The 27,351-nt window shown below is 46.7% G+C and overlaps 3 non-coding genes across 3 annotated transcripts; all 3 read left to right on the forward strand.

The window, feature by feature from the left end:
• Positions 1-11: 11 nt before the first annotated feature.
• On the forward strand, positions 12-84 carry TRNAT-CGU (transfer RNA threonine (anticodon CGU)). Its single transcript has one exon. It is a non-coding gene; the product is annotated as a tRNA-Thr (tRNA).
• Positions 85-473: 389 nt separating this feature from the next.
• Positions 474-546, forward strand: TRNAT-CGU (transfer RNA threonine (anticodon CGU)). Its single transcript has one exon. It is a non-coding gene; the product is annotated as a tRNA-Thr (tRNA).
• Positions 547-935: 389 nt separating this feature from the next.
• TRNAT-CGU (transfer RNA threonine (anticodon CGU)) lies at positions 936-1,008 on the forward strand. The gene has a single exon. It is a non-coding gene; the product is annotated as a tRNA-Thr (tRNA).
• The last annotated feature ends 26,343 nt before the right edge of the window (positions 1,009-27,351 follow it).

Genomic DNA, 27,351 nt, shown 5'->3' on the forward strand with positions numbered 1-27,351 from the left:
GAGGGAGGGCCGCTGTGATAGCTCAGTGGTTAGAGCATCGAACGCGTAATTCGAAGGTCGTAGGTTCGATTCCTGCTCACAGTTGGTAATTTTTTCATCCACTTTTCTTTCTTCTTTCTTCTTATTTACATTCCATTGGTTCTAATAACTTCCCCTGTACATTCCTTGGCATTACTGTCTGTTATATCTCATTAATATTGTGTTAAAACACGGAAAAACGAGCCCTTAGGTATACACTTCTTTCCCTTATTTCATTGAACGAGGGTCTCGTACTGGCAGACTTGGTGTGTTTAGGTTGTATAAGAGGGACAATTAGTCAGCTGCCCGCTCATAATAAGTTCACGTGCTACGTGACGCCAAACATGCGCATAAGAGTGTTTTCACACTCGTTGTTTGGCTTATAGATGGCGCTGACTGTCGCTCCTACTTCTAAATTCACAGATAAACCCAAAAAAGTGGATGGAGGGAGGGCCGCTGTGATAGCTCAGTGGTTAGAGCATCGAACGCGTAATTCGAAGGTCGTAGGTTCGATTCCTGCTCACAGTTGGTAATTTTTTCATCCACTTTTTTTTCTTCTTTCTTCTTATTTACATTCCATTGGTTCTAATAACTTCCCCTGTACATTCCTTGGCATTACTGTCTGTTATATCTCATTAATATTGTGTTAAAACACGGAAAAACGAGCCCTTAGGTATACACTTCTTTCCCTTATTTCATTGAACGAGGGTCTCGTACTGGCAGACTTGGTGTGTTTAGGTTGTATAAGAGGGACAATCAGTCAGCTGCCCGCTCATAATAAGTTCACGTGCTACGTGACGCCAAACATGCGCATAAGAGTGTTTTCACACTCGTTGTTTGGTTTATAGATGGCGCTGACTGTCGCTCCTACTTCTAAATTCACAGATAAACCCAAAAAAGTGGATGGAGGGAGGGCCGCTGTGATAGCTCAGTGGTTAGAGCATCGAACGCGTAATTCGAAGGTCGTAGGTTCGATTCCTGCTCACAGTTGGTAATTTTTTCATCCACTTTTCTTTCTTCTTTCTTCTTATTTACATTCCATTGGTTCTAATAACTTCCCCTGTACATTCCCTGGCATTACTGTCTGTTATATCTCATTAATATTGTGTTAAAACACGGAAAAACGAGCCCTTAGGTATACACTTCTTTCCCTTATATATATATATATATATATATATATATATATATATATATATATAAGGAGTTTATTCGCAGGCAACCAGCTAGAATATACAATGGCGACAGTCACGGCCAAGGCCAAGCACGGGCTCCCAGCGCGAGCGGCGTCCTTGTTGGGTAGCCCCACTAGGAGGTACTAAAGAGTTCAACCCATTTCAGAGTTCGCAGGCTTCGCTGCAATTTCCCCGGGGTCGAAGAGGGAGCCGCCTGGCGACCTAACAGCTGGTTACTATGGGCGGGTCATAATAAGCTTTCAGGCGCTCCACGTTGACGATGTCGCGCCCACGGCGGCGCATGTCCGAAGATTGTTCAACGGGTTCGATCAGATAGTTGTCGGGTGAGGTGCGCTCGATGACACGGTAGGGGCCTTCGTATTTGGGAAGTAGTTTGGAAGAGAGGCCAGCTACAGAGGTCGGGATCGAGAGCCGTACAAGCGCACCAGGAAGGAACGTGGGCTCAGAAGTGGTGGAGCCATCACGAATACTCTTCTGCCGCTCTTGCTCTTGCGTCGTAAAAGTCTTGGCAAGCTCGCGACACTTTTCAGCAAGCCTGGCTGTCTCGGGAATAGGTGTACACTCAGATGGATCCGGCGTGTACGGGAGTATCGTGTTTATTGTGTGCGACGGGTGCCTTCCGTACAGCAAGCAGAAAGGTGAAAAACTGGTCGTGCTCTTAGGGGCGGTGTTGTAGGCGTAGGTGACGAAGGGCAGTATATTATCCCAATTAGTGTGGTTGGCAGCGACGTACATAGAAAGCATGTCGCCGAGGGTGCGGTTAAAGCGTTCGGTGAGGCCATTCGTCTGCGGGTGGTAAGTAGTAGTTTTGCGGTGGACAGAATGGCACTCCGTCAGAATGGCTTCGACGACTTCCGACAAGAAGACATGGCCTCGATCGCTGAGAAGCTCTTGGGGTGGTCCGTGGCGCAGTATGAATCGATGCAGCAGGAAGGACGCAACATCGCGCGCAGTAGCCGCAGGGAGAGTGGTGGTTTCGGCGTATCGCGTTAAATGGTCAACGGCAACGATGGCCCAGCGGTTACCAGTCGACGTCAGAGGGAGTGGTCCATACAAATCGATACCTACGCGCCCACAGGGACGGTCAGGGCAAGATAACGGTTGCAGACCGGCGTGCGACATGTGTGCTGACGGTTTAAGGCGTTGGCAAGTGAGGCAAGAGCGAACGAACTGCTGCACGTAGCGGTACATACCGCGCCAGAAGTGGCGTTGTCGAATGCGGTGGTAAGTTTTGGATACCCCAGAGTGCGCACATTGCGGATCAGAATGGAAAGATTCACATATCTCCAACCGCAGATTGCGGGGTATGACGAGTAACCACTGCCGGCCATCGGAGTCGTAATTGCGTCGGTGTAGGAGGCCGTCACGGATGGCAAAATGGTGAGCTCGACGACGCAAGGCAAGCGTGGATGGTGTTGCGGATGGATCAGAGATCAAGTTGATCAGTGGGGCGATCCAATTATCCTTTCGCTGTTCGGTAGCGAGGATGTCAACATCGATGGCAGATACAGCAATTGAGGTTACTGAGCAGGGCACACCGTCTTGAGGTAGAGGGGAGCGTGACAGGGCAACACCACCTAGACTATTGACAAGGCCCCTCCAGGGAGAGCGTGACGTCACGCTAGTTGCCCACCTGCACCCAGGCCGTCGTCGCCACTCGTTCTCGTTATATCTGCTGTGGGCACTTATTGAAAGCCGGTGTTTCTTTTTTTGTTCTTTTTTTGTTCCTGCGCGGTCTGCATTTGTTTACGCCTGCCTTTACACTTTAGTGATCAAACTGTAATAGTCAGAAATGCATTTGTAGAAGTGGTTTTATTAGGACGAAAGGCTAAAACCATCCTATCTCATTTCTTGTTCAAGGTTTTAATTTTTCTGTCAGCTGCCTTTTTTTGTGCGGTGCTTTGGATGGTGTCATTTCGAAGTCTACAAAAGTTGTTCAGAGCGACATTTGTTGCAACACGCACTACATGCCGCACGATAGTCTCAGAGGTATGGCCATTTTCACAAGTCTCTAGCTCAACATCTCCTAGCAGTGATGTGGTAATGGAGCTTACAATGCCACGTTGGTTGTTCGACGCGAGGAACGCCTTTGCATTTTCTCCCTTGGTGAGCTTTTCGACAACAAGCGTTGTCACCAGCACCATGTGCACAGTACATGGCTGCGGAAACTTTAAGCTTCTTCTTGAGAAGTTGTCAATCATTGTGTTACCTTCCACATCTATTTTCCTGCTCTCCAGGACGAGCACGCTGCTGCAAAATGCGCATGATAGCTTCTTCAAAGCTGAATGAGCACAATATCCAGCGATATAAGCAACGACCTCCATGTCATGCTTTGGGTTGGAAATTTCATCATTTGAGATGTGAACAGAGAAGTTATGTTGCGATACTTCTGTGTCACTTTCGCTGCTGATGTCTGGCTGCGGAAGCATCAGCAGCTTTTGCAGACGAATTTTCTTTTCAGACTCCAGAAGCTGCCTCACGGAAACATGATATTGTGCACCAGCAAGCTGACGGTAGCGACCGAAGCGATCTTCAAGAGTGTCAGTTCGAAATTTTCCCAGCACGACATACTTGAACTTCAGTTCTTCTAAACAGCACAGCGACAGCTCAATAAGGGAGTAGCAAGTGAGTCTCAACGCAGAATGTGTTTCCCTTGTCAAGCAGCCACGGCTCATGTTGACGCTGCTCCAAGCATCCAGCCAGTCTACCATGCCACTAAGGAAAACCAGCTGTTGATCCACCATAGAATTCACTGGATTTTGAAGGGTGTCGTTCAGTCGGCGACCTTTCGAAGGGGTCTTCACGTCGACGATTTTCCACCACGTTGATATGATGTTTATGAAGAGAGCTGTTGAACTGGCACATGTGGTTTCAAGGGCATCGCCACGCGTCTCAAGTGCGTTTGATACAAACGAATTAATGACATTTAACACCAACTTTACATTTTGTCTCTCCATAGGTGTTAGATTGATTGCCTTGGAATTTAGCTTGTAGCCAAGCTTGAAAAGTGATGTCTGCTCCAGTGCATACAGCTGCCGTATGGCTTCAAATGATGCTGCTTTCATTCTGGGTGGCCCGTCGGGCAATATTCATGACAGGTTCACTTCAGGAAAGTAAACGCATATTCCTTTGTTTTTTTGATTCATCCAGTTGTTCCTGATGCATTTCAGTATGTGCACAGGGTCTACGACATAAAACAGAGGCCGATTGTTGTCAGCTGGATGAGGATATACAGTGCTTACTTCCTGTTTCTCGGAGAAAAACGACATCATTTTCCGGTTGAGGGAATTGTTGTCGGTTATTACAGCAATGACCCTGAGGCCCATAGATTCCACTTCTAAAATTACTTTCTTGCAGAACTCATGTAGAATTTCGGCGGTCATTTTAGCAACAGGAAGAATGTGAAGCACATCTTTGTTTGATGACAAGAGCGACTGACGCATGAAAACATGAGCGGTTGTGGCTGCCTCTTGAGAATTGGCTGCAGATCCAACTATGCTGCCCCCTTTGTAATCGAAGTATGGCTTGATATGAATTTCATCAACCATTAGCGTCACCGTCTTTTCGTGCGGCTGCATGCACTTCACTCTTTCTCAAATGTAGGAGAGGAAGTTCGCTTCGTTTTGCTCCTTCAGTGGATCGCCTCCATACTTGGAACAAACGCGGCGCAGCGTTGAAGGATGGGGTAAAGTCAACGTCGACGCTGATCCGGCAAAGTTATAGGCGTGCGGAGATATGGAGTGCAGGATGCTATAAAACACTAATGTTTCAGCACTGTAGCGACGAATGGGGGCAGCGAGTGCGAGAGCTATTTGCTCATTTAGCAAACAAAACAACGCACTGTGTTCTTCGGTCGTGTCACTGTCTTGGGACAGTTCATTCAATAAGGAACCGATATGCTGCAACACTGACGCTGTTTTCGATGGACTTGCAACTTCAGGCGTCTCAGTCATGTGGTTTTCCAGCTGCTGGAGCAGTGAGGACAACGTCCGGATGTCGCGCACTGCGTCTGGAACTGCGCCTCCGCAAGGTAATGAAACCAGCTTGATCATACCTGCTGAGACTGCAAATGAGAGATCAGCAAGCACAGTGACGGAAAACCTCACGTGCGGTGAAGGATTATCTTAGATGTGGAAAAACATCACACAACGATCGTTGGCCTTGATAGTCCAGAAATCATTACTGCATACAGCAGAAAGCTTGCCTCTTAAGTGTTCGAAAGAGGACACAGCATTTCTCTCCTCTTCGCTTTTTTTTGCGCATATAGAGTCCTTAATCACTTTGCTCAAGGCCTCGTCTTCCATTCGAGCTCGTTTCGAGACAGGAGATTCTCGACGATTGCGATTCGTGCTCAGGTAGGACGGACAGTTCGGAAACACCGATGGTATAGCATCTGACACTAGGCGCACCCTCTTGCTGTCGACTGTCAATGTCCGTCCCGACGCTGCGTCGAAATGTGATAGCTTTGTGATGAAGTCAGCCTCGAGGAAGTGGAGTTCACAGACCTGCGCCAAGGATAACAGTGACTTCATTACTTTCATACGAAACGGGCTAATGGGAACTTTGACACAAGCCTGAGTGTTTCTGTTCTATTTTACCGCACTGCCCTACCTGAAGCGCGACAAAACTACCATCACCACTCACGATACTCGCTCCGTTCCACAGTAACAGAGCCAGAACGCCAGTAATGCGATAGAGCCGGTAAGACAACAAACTTCAGCAGTTTCTCACCTTGGAGTGTATGCTTGGTGTGAAATCCTTTCGCGGAATGGCTTTTATCCAAGACTTCTTCCGAGCTTCATCCTTAGGGAATGCAAAAAAAAACGCACTTTGGGACCACTGTCATAATTGCCGCGGCACCCGGGAACACAACAACGTCCCATGTCGCACTGATTGATGTGTAATCACATACTCACAAATACAACACCAATAAAATAGGACACGTGGGAACGGACGAAGACTCAGAGCAGTGCGATGCAGCACCAAGCCTAACGCAGTCTAACCAGCGAAGCAGGTAGCGATGAAAGGAAAACCTGTCGTGGCTTGTCCACCGTTCGGGGTAAAAAAGTGCGCGGGGTGACCAACACCACCACCTGAGCGACGAGTCCTCGGCCACTGGACAGTCGGTGATATGTCCGGGGAGGGGTTGAGGCTGCCACCCAGGATCCGGCGAAGGACGACTCTTGCGACGCGTCTCACTAACAAGTAGAAGATGCGTTTAATTTACATATTTGCAAGAGAAGTACATTGCAACGAGAGCATACAGACGCGCCTTTCCATCACAAGGGCCCAGAGCGCACTCGAGACGAGCGGGCCAGTGAAGTCCAGAGAGAGAGCACAGCGCACTCCCAACACGCTCCTTTTATAGCCGTCCGTGCACGCGCTAGACGCCGACTGTGTGTCCCAGCGACGCTGATGTGCATTTCCTGCGGCACACACAGACGCCTCCCGCGTTCCTGCAGGACGCGGACAGCGTTTGACCGTTACGCCGATGAGCGTCCCTTGCAAGCTACCTCCTTGCTGTGCCGGTCATAACATCGGACAACTAGCGTGACGTATGCCATCTGGAGAGAGGGGTATGAACGGGCCTTGTGAATAGTCTAGGTGGTGTTGGACAGGGCATCAGCGTCAGCATGCTGGCGTCCGTTGCGGTACAGCACACGGACGTCGTAGTCTTGTAAGCGAAGAGCCCAACAAGCGAGACGGCCTGAGGGATCCTTCAATGATGAAAGCCAGCATAGGGCATGATGTTCGGTGACGACATCTAATGGGTGAGCATACAAATAAGGTCGAAACTTTGTAAGGGCCCAGACGATCGCCAGGCACTCTTTCTCCGTGACAGTGTAGTTTGTCTCGGCTCTCGTGAGCGTACGGCTTGCATATGCTACGACATATTCAGGGAATCCGGGTTTTCGCTGCGCCAGGACAGCACCGAGGCCTACACCGCTGGCGTTCGTGTGCACCTCCGTTGGGGCTGCAAAGTCGTAGTGGCGTGGAATGGGAATGCGTCAACAAATGGCGGAGCTTCGCGAACGCGTCGTCGCACTCGGATGACCACGAATTGAGGGGCCCGTTACTTCCAAGGAGCTTCGTCAGCGGTGATATGATCATGGCAAAGTTTTGTATGAAGTGTCGAAAGTATGAGCACAGGCCCACGAAACTACGCAGTTCTTTGACAGATGCAGGTTTAAGGAATTCGGCCACGGCCCGAAGCTTGGCAGGATCAGGAAGAATGCCGCCTTTGGACACGACGTACCCCAGTATGGTGAGTTGTCGTGCTGCAAAGAGGCACTTTTTCAGATTTAGTTGCAAGCCGGCATTGCTCACACGTTCGAAAACTTCTTTCAGACGTTGGAGATGCGTGGAGAAATCCGGAGCAAAGACAATGACATCGTCGAGGTAACACAAGCACGTGTACCATTTCAAGTTGCGCAGAACGGTGTCCATCATGCCCTCAAAGGTCGCAGGTGCATTACATAGGCCAAACGGCATGACGTTGAACTCGTACAAGCCATCTGGCGTGACGAAGGCGGTCTTTGGTCGAGCGTCGTCAGCCAGGGGTACTTGCCAGTACCCCGAGCGCAGATCGAGAGAAAAGAAAAAAATTGGCTCCATGAAGGCTGTAAATCGCGTTATCGATGCGTGGCAGTGGATAAACATCCTTGCGAGTGATCTTATTGAGCCGTCTGTAGTCCACACAGAACCGCACAGAACCGTCTTTCTTCACAACAAGAACAGGAGACGCCCATAGACTGTCCGAGGGCCGAATAACGTCGCGTTGGAGCATATCGTCAACCTGATAATTAATTACTCGACGTTCAGCAGGCGACACGCAATATGGACGTTGCCGTAAAGGTGGATTGGCATCAGTGTCGATGCGATGCGTAACAACGGACGTGCGACCGAGAGAACTTCGCCCGACATCGAAAGAAGAACTATATTCTTGCAACAGGCCCAGAAGTTGGGAACGCTGTACGGCCGTAAGGTTGTCAGCGATGGAGGGGCTAAATACATCAGCAGATGGTGAATCAGAAGTGGAAACAGCATTGATGGTACGCCACCTGGGACAGCGCGTGTCATCGGGTACGTCCAGGACTTGTGCGTCGTCGACTGGTTCCACTCTGCCGAGACATTCCCCTCGAAGCAAGGTAACAGTGTACGGGGACGGGTTGGTTACAAAAAATAACAGCGTTGCCCTGGTTGACCTACACGGTTGCGAAAGGTACTAGCAACCCTTTCCTGCTGCAAGTGTGGTCAGATGGTGAAACGACTGCAATGGTGTCGGAGAGACCGGCGCAGTAGACAGACACAGCCGTCGTCGAGTTTGGAGGCACTCTTGTATCGTCTTTCGTTAAAATCTTGCTCACTGTCGAGGGACTGTCTTCTGGCGTCAAATGCGAGAAGGGTGAGAGCTCAATTTCGGCGGCGGCACAATGGATGACGGCGTCATGGCGGGAGAGAAAGTCCCATCCCAGGATGACGTCATGAAAGCATGCCGGAATGATGATGAACTGGGCGACATACAGAATGTCCTGAATGACAACGCGAGCTGTGCACCCTGCTGTAGGATGAATACGATGCAAACTTGCAGTACGGAGGGACAACCCAGAAAGTGGCGTCGTCACTTTTCGAAGTAAGCGGCAGAGTTTTTCGTCCATAACTGATACGGCAACTCCAGTGTCAATAAGAGCCGATGCACAAACACCGTCCACAAGTACGTCAATGGCATTCGAGGGGCTGCTCTGAGGGCTTTCACATTGCGATAGCGTTGCAGTCCTTGCCCCGGGGACTGCGACGACTAGTTTTCCCGCTCATGAGCAGCCGCACTTGGCCGCATGGGGGACAGGGAACGACGTCGTGGAGACGGCGATCTTCGAGATGGACCTGGGCGATACCGAGGTGGGATAGACGGCGGTTCTTCGCGATAAGGACGGCTGAGTTGGCCAGCTACAGGTGAAGAAATTGGAGCCGGCTGTACGCGATGGCAATAACGGGCCACGTGACTGGCGTAACCGCAGGCAAAGCAGATGGGCCAGTTGTCGGGTGTGCGCCATCTGTTCACCGGGGTAGGTCTCACCCATGTCGCAAGGGCCGATGGACGGAACGGTGGCTGCATGGTGGACTGAGGCTGAGGGGTTACGTCAACATAGGTAGCGGGCATACCCGCTGCGAAGGACGGAGGTCGAGCGGCAGCTTCGGCGTAGGTCAGAGGGGCGGGTGCTGGAACGACTTGGGGCGGCCTGGCGACCACTTGGGCGTAACTCAGGGGCGCAGGAGCCGGAGGCTGTGGGGGGTGGTACGCAGGCATTACCTCTGGTATTTCCTGTTCAATCACTCGACGGATGGGAGGGAGAAGGGTAGTAGCCGATTGTTGAACAGCAGGTTGGTGGGAAAAGGGCAGGAGGGAGAACTGACGCGCGATTTCCTCACGGATAAAGGACTTCAGTTCTGCCATCAACGCCACTTGGTCACAACTGGCCTGCAAGCCAGCAAGCGTTGCAGCTTGTGGTGGGGAGCGTCGGGTCATCGAACGCTGCTGGCGGAGCTCCTCGTAGCTCTGGCACAGTGTGATGACCTCAGCCACTGTGCCGGGGTTTTTGGCGAGCAGCATCGTGAAGGCATCATCGTCAATGCCTTTTATGATGTTTCGGATCTTGTCAGACTCGGACATGGTGTGATTGCATAGGTCCATAGGTGATGTTGCATAGGTCCAGGACGTCTTCAATATAGCTGGTGAATGACTCACCAGCCTCCTAAGCACGTTCACGTAAGCGCTGCTCGGCTTGCAGCTTGCGAACAGCAGGGCGGCCGAAGACGTTGATGATTGTGGTCTTAAAATCAGACCAGGTGGCAAAATCGGACGCGTGGTTGTTGTACCCCAAACTGGCAACACCCGTAAGGTAGAATACCAAGTTGGTCAGCTTGCCGTCCTCGTCCCATTTGTTGGTGACGCTCACGCGCTCGTAAATGGCGAGCCAGTCCTCCACGTCTGTGCCATCAGCGCCAGTGAAGATGGGTGGATCGCGGATTCTGGGTACACCGGGACAAGGGGGTGGCATTGGAGGAGGCGTTTGCTGAGAAGCGTCGCGGGACATGGTAGATGGCAGGGTACGTGATCGTAGCTCCAAAGGCATAGACGGGGATCGCAGCACTCTCCACCAATTTGTTAAGGCGTTTATTAGCCGGCAACCAGCAAGAATATACAATGGCGACAGTCACGGCGGCCAAGCACGGGCTCTCAGTGCAAGCGGCGTCCTTGTTGGGTAGCCCCACTAGGAGGTACTCAAGAGTTCAACCCATTTCAGAATTCGCAGGCTTCGCTACAATATATATATATATATATATATATATATATATATATATATATATATATATATATATATATATATATATATATATATTGTGATGTAGCAGTAAAGGCAACCTTTATTAGGCCCGGAAGACAAGATGAAGCGACCACGCCCAAGGCACAGAACTCAGACAAGCCAAGTCCCCACAGCAGAAGAAGATGACGACCACTCATGATGATGAATATTTGTAAAGATAGATGATGTGCTTAATGAATGCCTACACTAACTCCCCCCCCCCCCACGTGAAAGCGGTCATCCTGACCGCAGTTCTTGGCCGCATTTTAAAGCGAAGATGAACGCCGTATGAAAGGCTTCATGCGGGATACGTGGACTATTTCTGCTGCCCTGTAGCGGCGGTCCGTCGGAAGAAGAACGGGTGCCACGCGATAATTCACAGGAGACGTTTGCTCCAAGACAGTGTAGGGGCCAATAAAACGTAATTGAAACTTCTCGCACAGTCCGGGAGTGCGAATGGGTGTAAGAAGGAGGACTTCGTCGCCAGGGCTGAAAGACACGGCACGATGGGAGGCATCATATTCAAGCTTGCGATCCTGTTGCTTGGCTTCAGTGTTGACGCGAGCCAGCTGGCGGCAATGAAGTAGACGAGACACGTATTCTTCACTTGAAGATGAACATGGTTTGACAGGCGCAGAGAAGAACGAAACATCGAGGAAAGAAGAGGGGAAGCGACCGTGGACGAGGTAGAACGGCGAGTAACCGGTTGTGCGCTGTACAGAGGTATTATACGCAAAAGTGACAAATGGCAAAATGGTGTCCCAGTTTCTGTGGTCGGGTTCGATATACATCGCGATCATGTCTGACAGTGTACGATGGAAGCGCTCAGTCAGGCCGTTCGTCTGAGGATGGTAACTGGAGCTTGTTTTGTGCGTAGTGCCGGCTGCCTTGAGCACTTCTTCGACGAGTGCTGAAAGAAATACTCTTCCACGGTCGCTCAGGATTACACGAGGAGCTCCGTGTCGAAGGATTATTGCTCGAAGGATGAAGTCGGCCACTTCCGAAGCTGATGCAGAAGGCACGGGAGTTGTTTCGGCGTAGCGGGTAAGGTGGTCGACAGCTGTAACTATCCATCGATTGCCTGTGACAGTCATAGGAAGCGGACCATTCAGGTCAATGCCAACTACCTCGAATGGTTGCAGGGGACACGGGAGTGGTTGTAATTGTCCACTTCGAGTTGACGTAGGTAGCTTGCGATGCTGACAAAGGGCGCATGAGGCAACGTACTTCGCGACACAGGTGGACAAGCCCGGCCAGTAGTAGTGACATCTTATGCGGTCATACGTTTTCTGGAAGCCCATGTGTCCAGCAGACATGTCGTCGTGATATGTCTTGAGGACTTGAGCCCGAAGAGAGCGAGGTAGAACGGGCACCCAGCGTTGACCATCAGGGTGGTAGATATGACGGTACAGGACGTGGTTGTTGAGCTTGAATTGCGTCAGCTGTCGGCGAAGACGGGCGTTAGGGGGCCGGCAAGTCCCGTCAAGACGGTCCATGATGCGGCGACAGTAAGGGTCAGCACGTTGGTGAGATAAGAACAAACCACACTCACTTGGAGAAGTTGGGTCCAAAGTAGTTAATGACGAAACATGTAGGGAAGAGACGGCCGAAAGCTTCTCGTGTGCAGCAGTGGCGGGTTTGTTAAGCGGCTCCGAAGAGAGCGGGCAACGCGAAAGGGCGTCGGCGTCTTGATGCTTGTTTCCCGACTTGTATGTGATAGTGAAGTCGTATTCTTGTAAGCGAAGAATCCAGCGACCAAGGCGGCCGGACAAGTTCTTGATTGTCGAGAGCCAGCACAAGGCGTGATGGTCCGTAACCACAGTAAAGTGGCGGCCGTGGAGATAAGGTCGAAACTTTTGTATCGACCATACGACCGCTAGGCACTCCTGTTCGGTGATGGTATAATTCTTTTCAGCAGGGGTCAGTGCACGGCTCGCGTATGCGACGACTTTCTCACGTGAAGATTTGTCTCGCTGTAGAAGAATTCCACCAATGCCTCGACCACTAGCGTCTGTATGCAGGAGCGTTGGCGCGGTTTCGTCGAAATGGCAGAGGACTGGTTCGGATGTGAGTGCACACTTCAGTTGGGCAAACGCCGCTTCACATTCAGGAGACCACACAAAGGCGACGCCTGATCCGAGCAACTTGTGCAATGGTGAAGCTATTGAGGTGAAGTCTCGAATGAATCGGCAAAAATAAGAAGCGAGGCCGAGGAAACTGCGCAAATCTTTGGCTTTTTCAGGACGCGGGAAGTGTTGGACAGCGGAAATCTTGTCAGGATCGGGACAAATACCGTCCTTGCTTACGATGTGGCCTAACACTTTAATCGTCTTGCTCGCAAAACGGCACTTCTTGGTGTTCAGCTGAAGGCCTGCGTTTGCAAGGCACGTAAGAACTTCGTCCAGTCGTTGCAAGTGCTGAGGGAAGGTTGACGAGAAAATAACGATATCGTCTAAATAGCACAAGCAAGTCTTCCACTTCAAGCCTCGTAAAACTGTGTCGATCATCCGCTCGAATGTTGCTGGAGCATTGCAAAGGCCAAATGGCATGACGTTGAATTCATACAGCCCATCTGGTGTTGAAAACGCTGTCTTTTCTTTGTCATCCTCGTGCATGGGTATTTGCCAGTAACCTGAACGCAGGTATAGGCTTGAAAAGTACTCAGCACCTTGCAGTGAATCCAAAGCATCGTCTATGCGCGGCTTGGGGTAAACATCCTTGTGGGTAATCTTATTAAGTGCTCTGTAGTCCACGCAAAACCGCACGGAGCCATCTTTTTTCCTTACTAAAACAACAGGGGATGACCAAGGACTCGCGGAGGGACGTATAATGTTCCGTTGCAGCATATCGGCTACATTTTGTTCAATGATTTCACGCTCGGATGAAGAGACGCGATATGGTCGATGGCGTACGATGGAAGTGCCATCGGTCTGGATACGATGCCTAATAATGGACGTCTGTCCCAAAGATGAGGAATGGGCATCAAACAATCTCCTATGCTTTTGTAGCAAGGCAAGCAACTCATCTGTCTGTGAAGAGGTCAGTTCTGGACTAATAGTCGCAGCAAGAACAGAAACGCTTGATGAACGTCCAATAGAAGGAAGGTCAGAACGCGCTAGCATAAGAGAGACAACAGAGACAGGTTGAGATTCAGAAACGCAAGCCATTGTGGTGCCTTTAGGAATGAGAATTTTCTCAGAAGTCTGGTTTGTAGCGTAGAGAAGTCCGGAGCCATTGTGGAATCGCGCTAGACCTGAAGCAAAGGCTATACCTCTTGCGAGACAGCGTGCAGATGGTTGGACAAACACGTCACCAGAGTCGATCACATTAGAAGTGATGGCAAATATCCGCTGATGACCAGGTGGTAGCTCGGTCTCTTCAGCAGCGAGCAAGCGAACGGGCTTGTCATCCGCATACAGGGCATAGTCAGTTTCCATCATATGAACAACACTTTCTTTACAGCAGATGGAAGCGTTCGCCGTAGACAGAAAATCCCAGCCTAATATAATCTGGTGGGCACACGAATTCAGCACAGCAAATTGTACAAAATGAAGAATACCAGCGATGAAAACACGAGCGGTGCACATAGCGGCAGGTCTAATGGCGTCCGCTTGAGCAGCGTGCAGTGTAGGTCCATCATAAGGGGTGGTGACTTTTCGTAGACGTGAGCACAAAGAACGATCAATCACAGACAAAGAGGCACCAGTGTCTATTAAAGCGTCCACGTACACACCTTCTATTAAAACAGCTATCGTATTATATGGACGCACTGGAGGAATTTCTGTCTTTTCGTTCGATGCAGCTTTTCCTCCAAAAGCTGCAGAGGTTAGTTTTCCGGGCGTTGGTTGGTGAATTGCGAGACAGGTCGCAATGGAGACGTGGAACGGCGGAGGGGTGAGGGTGAGCGGCGTCTAGTAGAGCGGTAGGAACTTGTTGGCTCAGATGTCGCAGTTGGAGACGGTGAGCGGCGTAGCGGCGGATCATAAGGACGACGTTGGAAAGCGTACCAGCTTGTCCCATCATCCCGTCCGTAGGTGTCGAGTCCACGACGCTCGTCCTGCTGACGCTTCCGACAGACGCGTGCAATGTGGCCCCGATAGCCGCAGTAATAACAGATTGGATGATGCGGCCGACACGGTGGGTGAAAGGGCTGGCTAGTCACACTCGGAGTTAACGAAGCCAGCGGGACATGCGTCGAGTGTGCGGGCATCGGTTGTACCACGGGTGGTGAGCCAGCGAGGACTTGTGCGTACGTCGGTTGGAGTCGAGGTACTGGAGTGTCTACAAACGCTGGCCTGGTCATGGACGCCAACTCCTCTTTGATAACATCCCGCAAAACATTGTTGGAGGGGGGAGGTGGACTCGGTGTCATTGAGAGGCCGAAAGATTGTAGCTCTTCCCGTATAAGCGCCCGGATCATGGCACGCAATGAGGCATCAGTCGTGGTAGTGGTTTCAGAGCTGTCCGGCGGTAACCGTTGGGATTCAAGTTCTTCCAGGCGTTGGCACGTGGCAACAACGTCAGCGACCGTAGTCGGGTTCTGAATGACCAAGGCATTGAACGCGACCGTGCCTATCCTTTTTAGTAGATGACGAACTCTCTCTGATTCAGACATGGACGTGCTGAAACGTTGACAGAGAGCAAGCACATCCTCTATGTACGATGTGTAGGACTCACCGCATTGTTGCTTGCGAGAATCCAGTGTCCTCTTCGCGAGAGCCGAACGAACCGCCGGGGTGCCGAAAATTTGGCGAAGCTGTTGCTTGAAACGCGTCCAGTCCGTAATGTCCGTTTCATGATTGAAAAACCATGTTTTCGCTACGCCCGTGAGGTAGAAAGAAACACGGCGAAGCTTGGTAGGATCATCCCAGTTGTTAGTGGAACTCGCTCGATTGAACTGGTCCAACCAATCTTCCACATCTTCACCTCGAAGTCCGGCGAACGTGGGCGGCTCACGCTGGTGCGCGGTGATAATCCACGATGGATAGGCCGTGGTAGCCGGGGCCGTGGAGGTAGACGCTGAAGCGCCGGTTGGCTCGTCCTGAGGCATGTTACCGGACACCTGGTACAAACGACGACCTGAGCGCAGCTCCAGGAGGCAAATCGGGCTGGGAGAGGACGGAAGATCGTAGAGCACACTCCAACACTTGTGATGTAGCAGTAAAGACAACCTTTATTTTATATATATATATATATATATATATATATATATATATATATATATATATATATATATATATATATATATATATATATATATATATATATATATAAGGGGAAAAAGTGTATACCTAAGGACTCGTTTTTACGTGTTTTGACACAATAGTAATGAGATCTAACAGACAGTTGATGCCAAGGAATGTACAGGGGAAGTTATTAGAACCAATGGAATGTAAATAAGAAAGAAAAGTGGGTGAAGAAATAACCAGCCGTGAGCAGGAATAGAACCTACGACTTTCGAATAACGCATCGAACGCGTTTTTCGAAGGTCGTAGGTTCGATTCCTGCTCACGGCTGGTTATTTTTTCACCCACTTTTTTTCTTATTTACATTCCATTAGTTCTATTAACTTCCCCTGTGCATTCCTTGGCCTTACTGTCTGTTAGATCTCATTGTATATATATATATATATATATATATATATATATATATATATATATATATATATATATATATATATATATATATATATATATATATATATATATATATATATATATATATATATATATATATATATATATATATATATCGCAGCTTCGGGTCCTGCTCACGGCAATTTATCATTTCACCCCCTTTCCTCTCTTCACATTTACAATTCGGTCTAATAACTTTATATATACATTACTTGGCATTATTATCTGTTAGATGTCATTATTATTGTGTGAAATCAAGGAAAAATGAGCCCTTAAGTGTCCACTTCTTTCTCTTATTCATTAACGAGGGTCTCGTACTGGCAGACTTGGTGCCGTTAGGGTGTATACGAGGGACTATTGCTCAGCTGCCAGCTCGTAATAAGATCACGTGCTACGTGACGCCAAACAGGCTCATAAAGAGTGTGCAACACTCGCCTCCATGGCTACAGGTGGCGCTGACTGACACTCCCACGTTTAAAGTTCACATATAAACCCAATCAAATGGCTGGGGGGATAGCGGCCGTGGTAGCTCAGTACTAGAGCATCGAACGCGTTATTCGAACATCACAGGTTCGGTTCCTGCTCACGGCAAGTTATATTTTCACCCATTTTTCTTTCTTCACATTTACATTAAAATTCGGTCTAATAACTTCCCCTATACTTTGCTTGGCATTATTGTCTGTTATATCTCATTAATATTGTGTCAAAATACGGAAAAACGAGCCTTTAAGTATACAATTCTTAACTTACACACACACACACACACACACACACACACACACACACACACACACACACACACACACACACACACACACACACACACATATATATATATATATATATATATATATATATATATATATATATATATATATATATATATATATATATATATATAGCGAGAGAGAGAGAACCTCGAGCGGGTTTGTAGGGAAGTTGTATGAAAGTTAATCAGATTTCAAATTTCAATGTGGTCTGGGGTAAGCCAAGTGTCATACTTGCAAGGCACGAGTGGGGAACTGATCCTTTTACGATGCCAGAATTTTTTTGCTGGGGGGGGGGGAGGGGGGCATCCATGACAAGTGAGTTCTTTCAGGGGGCAGGGAGGCTGGAAGAATATGCGTTGAGTTTTGCCTATGCTTGCTCTTGACGGGGGGGGGGGGAAGGGGCGGCAAAGAAGTTTCGGGTAACTCAACCCCGCCCCCCTTATCCTCCACTGGCACCACCCCTGACGATAAGTGGTGCTTATCTTCTAAGGCAGACCCCTACAACGCAAAATGGGAAATGCACTTGTACACCTTTCGCACAGTGTGATATGTAAATCACTGCAGTTGCTTCCTCTAATATTTTACTCTTAAAGAAAAAAAAGGGGAGGGAGGTAAAATAATGGCGATAGCGTTTCCCCTTTTTCTAGTATACAGCGCAAGAGTGTCTTCCAGCTGATGCCATAAGTCGGGCGTAGCATCGGTGTGTATTAGCGATGAAGCGTGAGAAACACGAGAAGGAAATTGTGGAATGCGGCTGCCACGGGGTGGGCGCCCATATCTGTAGGAATGGAGGAAAGGGCTTGGATGCTCGCTCTTCTGGGAGACTGAAGTACAGGAACGCTCTGAATGCTGGTAGCACACGACTCCTTTCAACGCTGTGGATGTACGGGTTATATTCAATTGGTTTCATTCCAGTCGATAACTTACGAAGGCGGTACTGAAGTCTGACGCGTTAATGGGAAAGAACTTGACTGGAATATAAAAGCCGCTCTATCAAGGCCCATAGCGTCATTTACTGGCAGGTTCGTAACATATTCTGCCTCTTTTGTCCCCCTTTTCCTTATGCCACTTGAGTTGCGTGAGGACGCACATTTCGTGGTTCTGATCATGTATCCCCTCGCCCTCTCTGAAAAGCTGCCTGTAGCATAGCGCGGACCGACAGTTACTTCGCTGCATGAAACCGCTTTTGCATTCCTCTTCAGCGTGTATTTTGATTTCGGCTGAAACATTCATATCACGTGGGCGCAGGCGACCAAGAAACACTGCTAAATAGGGGCGACCAAGAAACAGCGGTGATAGTCAACGCCTTAATATGTGTTCAGATCTTCATGATTTAGGTTGCGCTTGTAAACACTGTCCATGGTCGACGAGGAACAGCTTTATGGATGCATATTATAGCTTGTGAAGCTTGTATAAACAGCATGCCCAAACGCTCGTTTCAAACCAATCAAGCTAAATAAGTAGCGCACACACCCGCTACTAATGCATAAGACAAGAAAGCTAAGTGAACAGATCGCGAGGGGAGGGCACTCACAGCCGATCAGTACGCAAATTCACGTGTATATCACAAAGAACGAGGCGTTGTCGACCAACCTTGTAAAGTGACTATAGCCATCGAGAAAGGGTCATGACCTGTCTCCGGCAGAGTCCAGTCAGAAAGTGACAAAAGGGGAGCGAGAGAGTGAAAAGAGTGGAAGAGGAGCGCGCGTACGAACACACACACACACACACACACACACACACACACACACACACACACACACACACACACACACACACACACACACACACACACACACACACACACACACACACACACACACACACACACACACACACACACACACACACACACACACACACACACACACACACACACACTTGCACGCACGCACGAATGCACAGACACTGCAGGGGCAACAATTCTGAGATATTGCCAGCATTATGAAGCTATATCGCCATCTAGAAGGCATCAAACTATGAGTCGCTTCTTCCTTTTTTTTCTTGTTTATCGTGACACAATTCCATGCTTACTTACAAAGATGCTTCCGTTCAGTCAGGCTGCTCCCTTCAGCAGGTCAACGCTGTCCGATGATTACATCTTCGAGACAATCGAGCTGCGCGAATCCGCGCGAATTCCTTCAGCGATCCAGTCATATTTTTGCTCCAGAAATAGGTAGAGTCACCAAGACAGCACGTTGTGCTACTTGTATTGCTTTAGTGTATACGTGCGTTTTTGAGCGTCTTTTTAAGCCAGGTAGTATTTGTTAATTATTGTGTATAATAAAATATCTATAGAGAGAGTGGCATAAAATTAAAGAAAATTGCGTGGAATCCTAGGTCTTCATATGCCTGCATGATGAAAGTAACATACAGTGAGGATAAGAAAGTTATAGGGGACCTGGGGACATTACACTTGTATGTATATTTTCAGTTGAGCATAGTAAATATTACATTAGTGGAAACTCGGAAATGAACGTGTATAAAAAAATCAGCTTTCCGCTAGTATGGAGCGAACCTACAACATTCGAATAACGCGTCCCATCATAATATGCGGGGTTTCATGTCTCAAAACTACGATATGATTATGAGGAACGCCGTACTAGCAGAGGGCTTGTATAGTAAAGGCTGCGATCGAACAACGTGTCCGATGCTGTACCAAATGACCTAAACCTTTTATTTTTCTTGATTAGACCACTAATCACTTTGTGGTTTATTGATCATCGATGAAGTGAAATAAGTCACAGAGTGGAAATTTCCTTCAGACTATTATTTCTTCCGGAAGATTAGGAATTACCTAATGTTCTTTTAGACTTCTGACTTCTTTGGTAGAAAAAGGCATGGATATCACCGGAATCGACTTGCGGAAATTACAGTGTTACTTAATAAGCAAGAGTACACTTATAAGGCTGCCTGCATTGACGTCAGATGAAGTTAAATACTCTGATTGGGATTGATCTATTGTTTTTCTTAACGGCCCATCTATTTTAGTTCGCTATCAAATGGTGTTCAGTGATGATTACTCAATATGAAGCGCTCAATGCCGCATTTATACCGCCCCTCGAGATACTAAACTAATTTTATATAAATCACTCATTCGCCCTGTTCTCGAATATGCATCCGTAGTTTGGTTCCCTTACAAACACTGTGAAATAAGCTTGCTAGATAACATTAAGCGAAACTCTATCCGTTTCATTTTTCATAACTATAGCCGCAACTTTTCACCGACCACAGTCCTTCAATCATTAAACATCCCATCACAACTCTCGCGATACTAAAACGAAGCTTTAAAATTTTTATACGGAATAATTAACTCCTCCTCCGGCCTTGGTCATGGTAACCTCATCACATTTACTGATGATAGTTGTACCCGCAGTTCCCACGCTTTGAAGTAACATCTTTCTTTGCTCATACTAATACCTTTAAATACAGTTTTTTTCCGCGTGCAATACAACTGTGGAATTCTCTGCCTGGTAGCATTCGCCCCTTACCACTAACCGACTTCATAGTTGCTGTCGATGAATATCTTACTGACGCGTAATTAACTTAATTTTTACTTTTGCTTTGTTACGAGTGTACTTGCTTCACAATTTGTATAATTTGTTTGTACTTTTTCTCTGTTGCCTAGTATTATATAACGTCCCATTCCTGTGATAGCCCTGAGTTGGGCTGCAGTATGTATAAATAAATAAAAATAAATAAATAATACCTGGCACAACGCCATAACCAATGCGCCCCCCACCCCTTTCTTTAGACATACTTAAAGACAAATATAGACATCTCTAAAACACATGATACCGTAGAAACGCTCTTTAGATAGATCGGTTGAATTTTCTCATACCGCAATAAGCGGTAACATGTGTTTGCGTATTGCTTATCAAAAAAAATTCTTATTTTAGAATCGGTTTTTACACCCCTACAAGCAAATGATAAAAGTACCGAAAGGCCCAGTGCTTTCCTCGGTGGTATTTAATGTACTAATGGCACCGTTCCAAGGCATCAAAAAATGAAAGCTTATGTTGAACTTATGTTTATGCGAACGATATCTGTGATGGCACACATTGTGGACATTAACTTTTGAACGAGGCGTTTTATGTTGGTCATCTTTGGTACCATTTCATATAAAAAGTCTTTTCTACAGTGCATTCTTACAAGCATCAGCATACTTTCACGTAAGACTCTCTTATACACTCTTTTATAATTATAGGAAATACGTTAGCCATTGTTTTTATGTATGATGACTCATGCCACCATTTGTCATAATAGCCGCACATGCAGCTACTACAAGTGATGCGTCATGCTTATAGAGTTCCTGTTCCATCGGATCAAACATCCACACAAGATATACACGACTGCTTTCCTAAGATCGTTGCAATCACGCACGTATAGGGCCTCACCCAGTTCACCACTACTAACAAGCATTCCAAAAGCAGTGCCAAATCAGTCGTGCAACTTTACAGCTGTTGATTATTCTGGGTGGTTAACACTGGGATGCTGTTGCAATAATATATAAGGTCAAGGCGTGGAATCGACGGCTGATCGGATCAAGGAAAATGGCACTGCAATGAGGTCGTGTCACCTGATGAAACAAGCCTGTATTCTGCCCGCTGGAATGATGTGATGTTCCCATCTTTCTCATTCTCTGAAGGTTTGTTCCCAAATCTAAACGTGCTGTCTCTGGAAATGCCCCAGTAATTTTTCTACTATCTACGTTTCACAGCCATTCAATAAAATAAGAAGTTTATGGACCACGTATAGTTCGCGTTATTGGGTAACGCGCTGTATATCTGGTTACTGGCGATCCCCGATGAGTGCAAATAATTGTTATTAGTATGACATCTTCGACAAAACTTTGTGTGGTCACTGTTGAAGCTAGTAGCACATGCATGCTTGCGGAGTTCAATTATTTACACTGGTTTGAACAAGGAAGGCAAGATAACTATCACTATGAATATGTTAGTTAAATAGCGGAGGAGTTTTACAGAGATCTGTATAGTAGCCAGGACAACCATGACCTTACTACAAGAACGAGCAGTAACCTACATGTCACCCCACCAGTAATGATAGAAGAAGTCAGAAAAGCCTTAGAGAGCATGCAAAGAGGCAAAGCTGCTGGTGAAGATCAGGTAACATCAGATCTGCTGAAAGATGGAGGACAGATTGTGTTGGAAAAACTGGCCATCCTGTTTACGAGGTGTCTCCTGACGGGAAGAGTACAGAGTCTTGGAAGAATGCTAACATCATCCTAATACATAAGAAAAAAGATGACAAGGACTCGAAGAATTACAGGCCGATCAGCTTGCTCTCTGTAGTGTACAAGCTATTTACAAAGGTAATTGCTAACAGAGTAAAGAAAACATTAAAATTCAATCAATCAAAGGAACAAGCAGGATTTCGAACAGGCTACTTAACAATTGACCACATTCATACTATCAATCAGGTAATAGAGAAATGCTCAGAGTATAACCAACCACTATACATAGCCTTCATAGATTACGAGAAGGCGTTTGATTCAGTAAAAATATCAGCAGTCATGCAGACGCTGCGAATGAGAGTGTTCATGAAGCATATATAAACATCCTGGAAGAAATCTACAGGGGATAAACTGCTACCATAGTGCTCCATAAAGAAAGCGACGAAATACCAATCAAGAAGGGTGTAAGGTAGGAGGATACAATCTCCCCACTGCTGTTTACAGCGCGCATACAGGAAGTTTTCAGAGGCCTAGAATGACAAGGGTTAAGGATAAGAGTTAATTGAGAGCACTTTAGTAACCTGCGCTTCGCGGATGACATTGAATTGCTGAGTAACTCAGGGAATGAGTTACAACTCATGATTACTGAATTAAACAATGTGAGCAGAAAGGTAGGTCTTAAAATCAATCAGCCGAGAACGAAAGCAATAAAAAACAACCTCGGAGGAGAACACGGCTTCGAGATAGGTAGTAGCGCAATTGAAATTATAAAAGACTACGTCTACTTAGGACAGGTAATGACCGCAGCGCCAAACCATGAGATTGAAGTAACTAGAAGAATAAGAATGGGATGGAGCACATTTGGCAAGCACTCTCAAATCATGACAGGTGAATTACCACTATCCCTCAAGAGGAAGGTATATAACAGCTTGTACTTAGCTACGGAGCAGAGACCTGGAGGCTTACTAAGAGGGTTCAGCTTAAATTGAGGACGACGCAGCGAACAGTGCAAAGGAAACTGGTAGGTGTAACTTTAAGAGACAAGAAGAGAGCAGAGTGGATTAGGAAATAAACCGGTGTTAAGGATATCATAGTTGAAATCAAGAAGAGGAAATGGACATGGGCCGAGCATGTAGCGTGTAGACAGGATAACCACTGGTCGTTAAGGGTAACTAACTGGATTCCCAGAGAAGGCAAGCGTGTTAGGGGGAGACAGAAAGTTCGGTCGGCAGATGAGATTAAGAAGTTTACGGGTACACAATGGCAGCAGCAAGCACAGCACCGAGTTGACTGGTGGAACATGGGAGAGGCCTTCGTTCTGCAGTAGACGTAGTCAGAGTGATGATGATGATGGTGGTGGTGGTGATGATGATGATGACGATGATGAATTGATCTTGATTGGCTCATTGACGCATCGTCTTGCGGCGAAAAGAACGGATTGCATGTGACCTCGTCTGTCGTATATATAGGTCAGAGTTTATTTTGTAAGCGTTCTCTTTCGCCATGTGGTAACTAAGCTCAATTTCAATCAAGATCATTTATTGTTCATATAATTGGTGAACGCCTGCAGGGTGAGCGTAAACCTTACCCTTCGAGAGGTTATGAGAGGTTATGAACCACTTGCGTAAGTGGGTGTTTTCCCAGCCTTCTACGCAAGGCACAGTTCGTCTGGTATTCTATAGGGTCCTGCTCTTGACGCCAGGGTTGCCGTTAGCGCCTACTTTGCGGCAAATGAGCTGACCTTACGACCCTGCCTGACATCGAAAGTTTCAGGTTAGCTCTGTGGCTACTTTCTGGCTATTTTAATGTTCTATAACAGCGCACTAACTAGCACTTTTTATAATTGGCAAATAAAATAGCAAGTAAGCCTTAACGAATAACTATTGTATCCAGGCATTTCTGTCATTTTGACGCATGTGTGTGTCCTCTCGACAGCGGGCTATACAGTGCGCATAGACGCACGCAACGCGCTGTGCGACTGCATAGACGGAGCGAGACGCACAGATATATAGTATAGGTGTTCTGTGCACATGTTAGGAAACTTCTGGCGCTAGCACACTGCTGACGCCATATTGTAGTGCCGAAACACTGTGCATAAATGAAATATCCAAATATCTGCTACAAAATGAAGCTGTACTGTTCGTCTTCGGTCAACACAGGCTCTACAGTCACTGAACATTGTACCAATACATTCTCGTTATTGCATCCAATCTTTAAAACTATTATATACAGTGATCAACTCCTCTCCTGGCATCTTTGGTGGTAACTACATCGCATTTATGGAAGAATCTCGCACCCGCATCTCCCACATCTTGAACATAAAGCTTCTATTTGCTCGTACTAACACATTCAAATTTACTTTTTTCCCACCTATTATAGACCTCTGGAATTCCCTACCGGGCAGTATTCGTTCACCATCTTAACGAAATTTCATTGATGCCGCTATTGCCCATTTAGAAAATAGGCAAAGATAGTGTTTACAATACCATAGTGATGTTTTCTTTTGTATTTGAGTTTTATTGTTGTTGCTCTCTTTGTATTAGTTTTGTATAACTCATCCACTTCTGCTATAGCCCCGCATTAGGGCTGCAGTACATTCAAATAAATAAATAAATTTATTAATAATAATAATTGCTTGAGTTTAGCGTATTGAAACCGCAATATGATTACGCGGGACGCCGTAGTGGAGGGTTCCGGAAATTTCTACCATGGTAATCTTTAACGTGCTGCTAAAAGTGTCAATTTAGGGCGCAGTTTAGGCCCGTGTACTTTTATGTACACAAGCCTCAGGAATTTTGCCTCAGTCAAAAATGAGGCCGCCGCGGCCGAGATTCGATCCCGCTACCTTCGGGCCAGCAGTCGAGCGTCTTCCATCAGATTTATCTAGTTGAAGCTGGACTGATAATATGGTAACACTGTACCAATTTCACTCTACGGCTTCAATAAAGAAAACAGCTTCAGCATTTAACATCCCTATTGAGTTGTTAGTCAAACATTACTTTGGCAAGAAGTATATCTATAATTCATGATTGTTCAGCGAACAATTCATTTCATCCTATTACTATTTCTATAGATGGTTGATGGTTTCAAGATCGCAAACATTGGGCCCCCCTCCCCTCTTCCCCCCACAAAAAAAAAAAAAACTTGCGGTAATTTCATTTACCAACTCGTAACGTGGAAACTGAAAGCTCGTTTTCACGTTTCTTCCATAGTAACGAAAGTCTCTTATTAGTTTCTTAGATAAAAAAAAAAAAACGTGCGTGATGTTCAAGGTGATTTCACGAAGTTTTTATGTAGCTAAAAAGAACATTAGTTTGAATATATTTTGCCAAGTGATGGAAGGAAAGTGTAGAAAATTAGCGGGCTATCTTCTAACGCTCTTCTTGCCCACCTTTACCTTTACTATTTCGGCACGTCGGCGAATGAAACCAGAAGTCATCAATGGTCTGTGTTTGTAAACAGTGAAACAGTCTATTGTAGACAAACTGTACGCAGCCGCACTGAAATTATGATAGTTTATTAATTGATTTGCAGTTTCCCTGTGGCTTGTAGACGAAGTAAAGGGGACAATATTGTTCTCGTTACTCTCCGCTTTTGCTAATTCAAAATTGCATTATTTACTATTGAACAATAAATATTTATGATATCGCTTTTTTGTTTGGCAACCGATATGGCGCTAAAGTGGTGGCATGGCTGCTTTAGGTGCTGTTTATACCCACAGTTTTGGCTCCTTTTCAAATCCACCCGACGAGCAGACTGCTCAGCGTGGTTGCAAACGGGGCTGGTGGCAACGTATTGTCACGCAGCTTCCCAAATAACAACATGAACTGGCAATGGCTCTCAATTTGGCAAATCAGTGAACGATGAATCCAAAATAATATTGGCTGTTCAGCAAGCACATCTTTCTGCATGATTATTCCACAGCTAATTCAAAATATACGTTACTGGAAGTCTTCATTTCACGGCTTCTTTACTTGTTCTTGGCAACGCGTTCCTGCATTTCTTTTCTACACGCAAATCTATTTGATGTGGTGCCTTGTTCGTCTCTTTAGATTGGCGTCTTTCATTTAGTCATATGCCCGAGCATGCATTTATAAAGTGAAAGAACAGCGAAGGATGAATTACGTGTGAAATCCCTAGAAATAGCCAAAAAAAGGCCACCACTTCGAAAGGACGGAAAATAAAACGAAACGCCACAAAGGGCGGCCAGTTATACATGACTGCTGATGCAGTGCGGATGGCATGTTATCGGCCACGCGCTCGTCTGTCTGTTGCTGTCCATGGCTAGGTGCCACCCGAGAATGACGAACCCTCACACTGCTGGCGGTGATGAACTGGTTTCTCGCATAGAATATTTACCTTGGTGCACTGACCCATGCTGCTAGCTGCACGTCATCTTCTCTCTCTCTCTCTCTCACACACACACACACACATGCATGTGATATATATATATATATATATATATATATATATATATATATATATATATATATATATATATATATATATATATATATATTGATTGATTGATATGTGGGGTTTAACGTCCCCAAACCCCCATATGATTATGAGAGACGCCGTAGTGGAGGGCTCCGGAAATTTCGACCACCTGGGGTTCTTTAACGTGCACCCAAATCTGAGTACACGGGCCCACAACATTTCCGCCTCCATCGGAAATGCAGCCGCCGCAGCCGGGACTTGAACCCGCGACCTGCGGGTCAGCAGCCGAGTACCTTAGCCACTAGACCACCGACCACCGCGGTGTGGCGATATATATATATATATATATATATATATATATATATATATATATATATATATATATGTATATATATATATATATATATATATATATATATATATATATATATATATATATATATATATATATATATATATGTGTGTGTGTGTGTGTGTGTGTGTGTGCGTGTGTGTTTGTGTGTGTTAGGACATCACAATACTAATAGCTGCAGTGGGGCCAGAATAGGCGCAGCAACGGAGGGCGCGGATTTAACTTGCTCGATTACGAACGATACGTTCGTGTTCTTGTATGCGTTCGGTATAGGTATAGACGGCTTGCATTGAGACCGAATGCCTCGCTTCATTTGCGCAAAAGTTATAGAAAACGAGGCCTCGGAGGATTAATTTCGTCGGCGAAGTGGGCTCGCAGCGAAG

Source organism: Rhipicephalus microplus, chromosome X, assembly GCF_043290135.1.
Source record: "Rhipicephalus microplus isolate Deutch F79 chromosome X, USDA_Rmic, whole genome shotgun sequence".
In the NCBI taxonomy this organism is placed as follows: domain Eukaryota; kingdom Metazoa; phylum Arthropoda; class Arachnida; order Ixodida; family Ixodidae; genus Rhipicephalus; species Rhipicephalus microplus.